This window comes from Camellia sinensis, chromosome 4 (assembly GCF_055761805.1).
Source record: "Camellia sinensis isolate YWXY chromosome 4, ASM5576180v1, whole genome shotgun sequence".
Lineage (NCBI taxonomy): Eukaryota > Viridiplantae > Streptophyta > Magnoliopsida > Ericales > Theaceae > Camellia > Camellia sinensis.
Window position 1 is genome coordinate 204,112,320 of NC_138964.1, and position 10,383 is coordinate 204,122,702.

Genomic DNA, 10,383 nt, shown 5'->3' on the forward strand with positions numbered 1-10,383 from the left:
AGCAAAGCGAGTGAGAAAAAGGTCAATTATAATTGATCCCTTTAATTTGAGTAACTTAATATTATTAGGGGTTGTTTAGGATGATTTAAATAAGTGTATTTTTTGTCTTTTTATAAAAAAAATGTGTAGAAAAATAGAGAAGTGATGTGATGAAAAAAAGATAAAAAGATGGATTATATAAGAAATGCCAAACCACCTCTTAGTTTTATTACAATTTGCTTCCTCCGTAATGTAATGTGTTGTTAATATTTTAAACAGAAAAAATCACTAATAAAATTAGAGAGATCATAATAAAATTTAAAACAAATTATAAAGATCATAGATATAAAAAAAATATATTACTACATATTATTACTGCAAGTTAAAAGCTAAACACATAGTCCAAAAATATCCATCTTCTAGTTTCCCAAATAAGAAAATGTTTGAATATTTTTTAATAATTATAAATATAAATTGTACCAAACAGATCCTCACAAATATATTTAAAAAAAAGAAAAAAAAGTAATGCGAAAGAATATAACTTTAAAGAAAGGTAAAATAAATAAAAATGAATAAAACCACTCTTAACAGGTGTGCCATGGCCAGCTGACGCAAGAAGTCGGTGCGTGTGTGTGAGGGAGTGAGTATACCAACTCTATTTCCACATCATCATGCATATATATGACTATTCTACTAGTATATCAGATCAGACCCATCTTCTCTTCTACTCAAATTCTCACTTCCATTTTTTTTAAAAAAAAAAACTTCTCCTAATATTTCTCTTTTGGCAGAAAAGAACAGCGAGCGAGAGAGACAGAGAGATGAATGACCCAAAATATGCCTATCCCTACCCTGCTCAAGGTACACCCCAATCTCTATTTTTTTTACTATTTATTTTTCATTTATCACTCCACATTTTCTTGATATCAATTTTAAAGAGTTCATAAATTACTTTTTTTTTTCTTTTTTTTTTTTTCCTGAACTAGTAAGATTTTTTTCCCAGTTTAAACTTTTCATCTCGGTTCTTCTAATCTGTTTTTTTTTTTTTTTTTTTAAATTGAGAATTACTTTCTTTGTATTTGTTACTTATTTAGTACTTTACAACAGGGAAATTATAATTTATATGTCAATTTTGTATCCTCCATTTTGTTTTAGGGGGGGTTTTAGTAGTCTTGTTGGGTTGATCTCTTTCCTCAGGTTACTACCAAGGGCCTCCAGTAATGGCACCACCACAATATGCTCCTCCACCACCGCCCAGGAGAGAACCCGGTTTCCTTGAAGGAATGTAATTCCCTCTACCCTTTTCCCTCCTCCCCCAAAACAACATTTACTCTCTCTCTCTCTCTCTCTCCCTCTCTCTCTCTCTGTGATTGCTTTCAAGAAAAACAAAAACAAAAAACTGACTACATTTATTTCATAATAAGGGAAAATGTGAGTCTCTATATTATCCTTATTTGGTTTCATTTCTATACATTTAATCTTTTATAAAAAATTTAAGTAACAATGTAAGACTAGGTACAATTAATTATTTTCAAGCTTTGCATTGGCCGGAATCTCATGTTCTTGTTTTTTTATGAGAAAATTGTAAATCAGTAGTATTTCAAAAAATATTTACAAATTTATTAAAAAAAAAATTATAACTTTACTAATTGAAATTGAGAAAATTTACCATTAGTAATTTTTTTAAAAAACATACCTGAAGTGCAATTTGCCCTTCTTTTATAAGTTCATATTGCTATAGACAAATTAAAAAAAATTAAAAGTAGATAGTTGTCATGCACATTTCTCACCCAAATAAAAAATAAAAAAAAAAATCAATTTTAACCATTTAAAAAAATCACTTAAAAAGCTAAAAAAATTAAAAATATACCAAACAAAATTTATTTTAGCAACAGCTTATAACTTAACAGCAAAGTGCCAAGACATCATTCTAACACACTAGTGTGATTTCATGAATATTAGTTTTTATTTTTTATTTTTGGGAATTTGTGTTTTTATGTGGGTGTATATTTGTAATGGGGTTGAATTTGATATTTACAGTCTTGCAGCATTATGTTGCTGTTGCCTCATTGATGAGTGTTGCTGTGATCCTTCCATCATCTTCATCGGCTGATTTCATCCTTGTGTTGTGGCCCTCCTTCCTTGCATCTGTGATCCTAATAATATATTTAGTATTTGCTTTATCTTAGATTACATGTGTGATTGTAAGATTAAAGTGTTTCAGGTTATGTGGGTCTCAAACTTCTTTATCTAACTATGATCTTTCAGCTATTTGTCTCAGTATTTCCGGAGTATAAATATGTAGTATTTCATAGCATTGTAATTGGCGGAGAAAGTGGATAATGGAGTATTGTGTTAAGTAATTGGAAAACATAAAGGGTATATTAAATGATAATTGGTTAAGGACTACAAGCACGTGGTACTCCAAAAACATTGTATAATTTCCTGTTGACACTTTGTTGAATAAGTTATTATCATTTCTACATACTCAAAACTTCACATAGAACTTTTGAGTAAAACCCTTTATTTTTATTTATTTTCATAATTGATTATGCAATTTAATGTAATTCACTTTATATTTATAAATAATTTCCCATCGCTTTACTCAACACACACAAAACAAAAATAAAAATAAAAGTAAATTACTATTAGGTTCTACAGACTTATTACTCATTGAATCTTTTTGATAAATTTATGAAAGTCCTATTAATTGATTGGGATTCATAAGGAGGAGAAGTTTGATGTTAGGTCCTTTCTGTTTTAGAGTTAGGTTGGCAGGACTATGAATACAGTAAGATTTAGGGCTGGTTTGGGGTAATCTGAATCAGCTAAAAAGTCAAAAAACTACTCCAAAATTCAAAAAGATATCACTATTCATCCAAAAAAAAAATTAAAAAATTAATTTCTTTCAAAACAGGTACACACGGAATTGACAAATAGTCAGCGGCTGTGTGCGGCAGTGCAGAACAAAAGAAATGATTGGGTGTGATTTTTATACACACCGTTGTTCGTCCCATGGGGCCATCACGGGTCCCGTTTTGATAATCTAAACCGTGTAATATGTAGAAATCGTCGAGTAATATATGTCTGCCAAAAATCACATTAATCGGATATCGATAACTATATGATCAAATCAGTTATGTACAACAAATGGATGGTGTTATAATTAATGATTAAAAAATAAATAAATCTAATCAGATAGCTATCGATATCCAATTAACATAATTGTTTGTAGGTACATAGTGTTCGACGAGTTACACACATTGAACGGTTCAGATTATTAAAATGGGATCCGTGATGACCTCCACGGGCCAAACAAAACCGTCCAATGCTTTGTACAAAAATTAGCCAATAATTTCCAACCCCAATACACGGCTGCATTGTGTACGGCTGGGGCCCACCACTCTCTAATCATCTCTTACACATTTTTTTTATATAATTTTTTAATACACATTTTTTCATAAAAATCTAAAAAGTTAACCCAAACCTCCATATTTTTTTCTCAAATTTTTTAGTCCAAAAAGACAAAAAGTGCACTTTTTTAGGACACCCCAAACCAGCCTTTAGTGAGTTTTTCCGAAGCATCAAAAAAAAAAAAAAAAAAAAATGTAAGACTGAGTGAGAAATTATGAATATAGTAATATTAAATTAAAAATGTAAGATAAATTAAATTTGTTTGTATAGCAATGTAGTGGTAACATTAATTGGTTCTAATTAAATTTATAAATTTATATAAAAATCCTCAATGTATAAAAGATGATTTTGTTATTTTTATTGTGGGTTAATTACATTTTTTATCTCTATAGTTTGACTCAAATTTAACTTTAATCCCTCAATTTACACTTTTAACTCTAGTTTTAATTTAGTCATTATGTCTAAATTGCCAGTTAAAATTAACAATTTGGGGACATTTGTAATTTTTTAAGGATTCAATTTGGTTTTTCTGTCTAAATTGAAGATTAAAATTAATAATTTGGAGAATTGTCAATTTTCTAGGTGTATACGTAGATAAAATTAATAAAAATTTAAACGGAATGATCAAATTGAAACTATAGAAACTAAATGAAATTTGAGTTAAACTATAAGATAAAAAGTGTAATTAACCTTTTTATTATTGGGCGAATTACACTAACAGTCCCTATAGTTTGAGACTCGTGTCACTTTAGGATAATTCTATTTCCACGCATTTACTTATCTCAGTGCACATTATTTGTCAATATACACAATTATGAATTTAATTAGGTATTATTTATCTCATTTCACATACCACATATTCCAATTATAACCATTAACTGAAATATTGTACACACTTTTCACCCAACTCCCTGATTTGTTTACTAATTCTGAATTCATTGCTTTCCGTTTTGCTTGCTCTGTTGGTCACTTACTCCAGTTGATTAGATTTTGAATTCTCCTTTTGGGATTGTTTTCTTAAATCCATTTATATAACTATATATGCGTGTGCGTTTGTGCTTGATACAGTGGTATAGATAGCTTTGTGGACTTTCTATGCTGGATTTAATTTTGGGTTTTTTGTTTCTATAATAAATTGGTAATGTTTCAATGTTTTTGTTGAATTTGGATTACATATTGATTTTGTTTACCCATGAAGACAACGACAAGTCACAAAAGCCTCTCAAATCACCAGGAAACTAAGTTTTGATCATTCGATGTTTTGATTTTCTGAATAGAATTGGTCTTATTGTTGTTAACGACGAACCATTCAAGATTCTTTTCCTTTCTGTTGTTTTCCATTGGATTCGTAACTAAAAAAATTGAATTGATTTTAAAGAGAGAGAGAGAGAGAAAAGAGATGATATGGGTTGGTTAAGATTTTGATATCTATTATGATCATTTTACTTTATGGTATAATTGTCATTAAAATAAAGTTTTATTAAGTGTATGCACTAAGATAGGTAAGTGTGTGGAAATAAAATTTCTCGTCATTTTATTCCCTGGCCTTTCAATTGTAACATATTTGACCCTGAATTTTGAATCTTGTTTTAAATAAAGATAATTAAAGATATTATTACTCAATTTTAAGGACAAAGTCATCAATTTGATAAAATATAAACTAATTTGACAAAAATAAATGTCACAAAAATATTTTTGAATTTTTGAAAATTATTTCTATTCACCAAAGATAAAATTATGTAAAATTGATAAATTTTTTACACATTTATTTATCTATCTATTTATTTACCAAATTAATTTTTATTATGTATTTGGACGATAATCATGTAATATATGGTTGTTTTTATTTTCATTAAATTAGTTTCTATTTTTTTCATAAGTCAAATATAGTGACAACTTTGATATTATTATTAAACCAATCCGTTAAATTAAAAAATCCAAAACTAAAAACATTTCATATATTAAATATATCGATTGCACATTAAAACCCTAACAATCACTCATTACATGATCATAATCTAAACATAAAATAAAAATAAATAAATGTGTAAAAGATTTATCAATTTCAAATAATTTTATCTTCGGTGGGTAGAAATAATTTTTAAAAATTCAAATATATTTTTTTGACATTTATTTTTGTCAAATTAGTTATATTTTGGCTTTTTTACTGGTCGGTCCTGCTTTGAAGAGCTATTCTTGTTTTAGTCTTGAAATTTGATTTTATGCACCAATAAGTCCTGGGGCTCTTTTTTTCTTTTCGTTTAACCCCTGCTTTGTTTTGCCCCTGTTCATTGTTCTCTCTCTCTCTCTCTCTCTCTCTCTCTCTCTCTTTCTCTAATGATTTCTCCAGTCGGCACACATCCTCCTCCGTTGTCTTTAACGCTACTCACTTCAACCACCGTCGTTCTTTATCACCTTCAACGCCACTCACCTCAATTATCACCGTCCTCTGCTGTTGTCACCATTATTCTCTTCCATCATCGATATGCTATATTCAACGTTGAGTTTATATATTGTTCTAAATGATTGTGGAGATTGTTTGTGTAATTTTTTCTTCAATTATTTGTTAATCACAATGTGGAGATTGTTGTGTGTTTGTTGGAGATTGTTATGTATATATTTACAACATTATATGTATTTTTAGTTATAGTTTCAATGATATATCACTGAAAAGCTAATTTGTTCAATATGCTGTAGACTGTTGCTATGCTAAAATTTTGATATTAATATAGTGATATGTACGGGGAGCAAATATTCAGGCAAGCCCGTATTCCTTTCTTCCAAGCTCCGTTTCTGTCCGATCACCTGCGAGCAAATAATGGTGAGTTACCCGGCGGTGTGTAGCCGGAAAACCCCTCCGACGATCAAGTTAGCGCACACCTCAGGATAGAGAGAGAGAGAGAGAGAGAGTAGTGTTTGAGTGTAAGAATTTCCTTACAAAATGTTCCTCTTTGGTATGGGGGGCGCAGACATGCTTATATACCCTTCTGCGCCCCAAATCTACTCCCATTGGTCTCTCGTCACGTGGCTCTGTTATCCCATCTGTCAGCATAAATCTTGCTATACATCACCTAACCCAACTGCCAGCCCACTCTGTTGGGAGCACGGCAACCGGGCAACATTATCTCGGCTATCAACGGTCATACTGAACATCCCCAAGTGCATTTGATGTCGTAGTTTCCTACTACCGGGCTTAATTCCAACTGTGCTCAACTATATTCTGGCGAAGCTGAGCTGGAGATTGGTAACGCCGGTCAGCCAAAGACCTTCTCGGCCAAGCTCCAAGCACAGGCCTTCCTACCGGGTTAAGGTGCGTGCATTACAACCTTGCAACGCGTGAGCCGGGGAGCCTCATCTAGGCTGTTCCTCCACCTGTCCGGCCTTCGCGGAACCGAGATCAGATAGCTCGGTTCCACGTGGGCTTTGCCATTACCGAGCAATATCACGGCCTGATCTTGGAGCTTGATCTTGGAGCCCAATACCTCGACCCAAATCTGTCCGGCTAACATCACGGCCCAATCTCATATCATAAATCTCTCTCTCAATAAATTTATCACTGATTTTGTTGGATATGTGGTTGTTGCTGCAATGGAATTTTAATATTCATATAGTGATAAATTTATCATTTTTGTCAATGTAAAGAGATAAATATGCAGTATGGTCAATTAATCATTTTTATCATTCTATGATCAATAATCAAATTAATTTTTGATTGAGTCATCATTCAACAATCACTAACACTGTATAACCAAAACATTGATGAATTAATAGCAAAGAATTCAACAAATTTATCGATAAATTTATCAGTGATAATCAATAATAATCAATGATAAATTATAGTGATAAATTTATTGCTGATAAATTTATTCAAGTCGATTCTTTCAGTTTTTATACACAATATATCTAGTTCTACCCACCCAAAAAAAAATATCTAGTTCTAAGGTTAAAGATTGTAAATCGGCGTTGAAATTGGCCAAATCTGAAGTCGCTAGTGTAGATCGATATCAAAGATAATAGATCAGTAATGAAGGAGAATGATGATGGCAACAGCGGTGTTGAAGATAGTAGATGGATGATGGAGGAGTGGTGGTGATGGCAACAAAGAAGGAGAATGAGAGTGTGAGGCGAGCGACGGCGAAAGAAGAAGACGAAAATAGTGGCTGAGGCCTCTGATGTTGATGTTGACAGAGGACGATGGTGGTTGAGGCTAGGGGTAAAATTGCAAAAATGACTTCATTAAATGGGGCTGGACCTAGCAGGTAATAAGTTTTCTAAGCAGGATTGGCCCGTAAATCTCCTTTATATTTTATCAAATTGATAACTTTATCCTTAAATTTCAGCAATAATATCTTCAATTGTCCTTATTTGAAATAAAATTCAAAATTTAGAGTTAAATGTATTATAATTAAAAAGTCAAAAATTAAAATAATACAAGCCCTAAACTATAAAAATTGTTCGTATAATTGGCCTTTTATTATTTATGGAATCTACCAAATTATTAGATCAATCTCACCACTTTGGATTAAAACAAATGGGCCTTAGACTAGATAAAACCAACTACTCTTCTTCTGTCTTACTAGGGTTCATTTGAGATGTCAATTGACTTTTTAGTCTTTTAATTTTTTAACTATTTTAGATTAGAACTAAAATTTTTTATTTAGGTTAGACTTTTTAACTTCTTTTTGTTAAAAAAAATAAAATAATTATAATTTAATTGTGATATTTTTTAACTGAAAGTAATAATGATGACTAATAATGATGTGTGGTTGTGTCCACCTAAAAAAAATAATAAATAAAATTTGATGTGTGGTAGTGGTGGGCCAAGGACCTCGTGTTCTTTCTTAAGAAAAAATTAAACGAAACTAGCAAAAAAAGACAATAATGAAATGAGCCCAAAACTGTAACATGTGGATGGCAATTTGGCCCATGGTTCAACCCGGACAGTTGGGCTCTTTTTTTTTGGGATCGGAGTCGGGCTGTTTTAACCTCATAATAATTCAGGTAAATTACATTAGGCCTTCAGTGAGATTTCACATTGATCCCCTCAAATCTTATTTTATCAAATTTGATCTTAAACATTCATTTCCATTTTAATGTAGTCATACTGTTAATATTTCAGATAAAAAAATGATGTGTGCAAAACTAGAGAATGAGATTCAACTAATATTATATGGCTATTTCTGTATTTATTCAATTTTTTTATTTTTAGGAGAGAATTATTAAAATGCTCATGTGAGTTGCACATAATCTTTATCAGTCGAAATAAATTAAGAAAATTGAAATATAAATTTGATTCACACTCTATATTCTAAGAAATATTTACCATTCAAAAAGAGGAAAAAACGAAATCTTTATTGAGCATATGTATAGACCCCTTCAACAAGATTTTAACTCTCTCAAAATCGAATCTATCCTAAACATATGTGACCAAAATGAAATAGAAAGATACCAATACATAAATGATACCAAAGATGAAGTGCAGTCCTTTTATTTGCCAAGAAAATAAAATATAAAAAAGAAAATTCCAAGAGGAATTAATATCATTCCATCAAGTTTATTGTTAATCCAAAAGAACATGAAAATGATAAAGATTATGTAAGCAATTTAGAGAAAGTAGAAATGAAAATCGATTATATATATACAGAGCTAGTGAGCTTCAAGCAAAGCACAGATTCACTGAGTTTAACATTCAACATCAAGAGGCTAATATGCCTTATTCACGCATAATATTTTTGTTAAAAATAAAAAAATAAAAAATCCATGGTTTACAATAGATCTATTAAACTGGATTACATGAGACTATTAGTGTCAGGATTAATAGTTTTACGATTACCAATTTCTTAATTCATTTTTGAAATGTCTCTGGAACGAAACATGAACTAGTATACGTAGTGCAATGATCATGGTTCGAGGGTATTTTAGTCTTTTAACCCCTCTAATCCAGACCATCCTAAACATTGAATTTGGATCATAAATTGGTTATGGATATAGAAAGGAAAAAAAGGAAAGGGAAAAATCAAATCAAATCAAATATAAATTTATATTTTATTCACATTTTCTTCCTATTTTTCTTTTTTTTTTTTTAAAAAAAAAAATTATGATTTAAACACAACTTAAGACAAATTTTATTTGCATGCCATTGGAAATCTTAGTACACATTATTTATATCATTCGGATATAAACTTTTGAATAAAAGCCAAATATTCAGATATAAACTTATGAGCAAAAATGAAATGGTTAGATATACACTTCGTTCAACTATTTATGTCTGAATAACTATTTTTTGTTTATAAATTTATATTTGAATATTTAAATTTTTGATCGATAAAAATAGTGTATATTGAAAATTACCTCGTCCTTAATCCCTACAAGGAGCATATATATACAGGAAAACAAATCAATTGCAAGTCTACTTTTGTATCCAAAAATCCATGATCTCACCAAACAAATTGTAGGGATGTATTTTTAGGGTTGCGTCACATGATTGAGGTGTTGGCTGAGGTGCCACGTGAGCGAGCCATGATGCTGAGGTTGTTATGATATTGTTGAGATATGGTGTGGTAATGTCAGAATCCGAAATATTTGAATAGAAGACAAGAGTCCTAAATGATGTTAGACTATTTGTTTATGTAAGGTTGGACTTCTAAGAGAGTTGATCTTAATCTAAACAAAATGAGTTTTGGATAAATGATATCCTTGTAAAGAATAGAGTCTTATGAAGTGAGACTTCTAGAGGACATGGACACTGCTAGCTATAAAAATAAGGCATCTGTGGATTTAAGGTATACTTTTGATTGTGAATTGTGTATTTGTGTTGATATCTTTGAGAGATAAGTTGACTGACTTAATAATCGGAGTACCCCGGGTGGACGAGCCACCGCGATATTTCTTATCTTCTTGTGCGCAGGTGTTGGCTTAATCTATTCTTCTATGTACTCTCTAACTGAGTTCCCTAGATTTTGACAAAAAATTCTATTTAGTTATGAAGTC

General features: G+C 30.8%; 1 long non-coding RNA gene across 1 annotated transcript; it reads left to right on the forward strand.

The window, feature by feature from the left end:
* The first annotated feature begins 666 nt into the window (after positions 1-666).
* Positions 667-2,250, forward strand: LOC114271611 (uncharacterized). The gene is made up of 3 exons (XR_003632372.2): positions 667-840; positions 1,177-1,264; positions 2,020-2,250. It is a non-coding gene; the product is annotated as an uncharacterized LOC114271611 (long non-coding RNA).
* Positions 2,251-10,383: the final 8,133 nt, after the last annotated feature.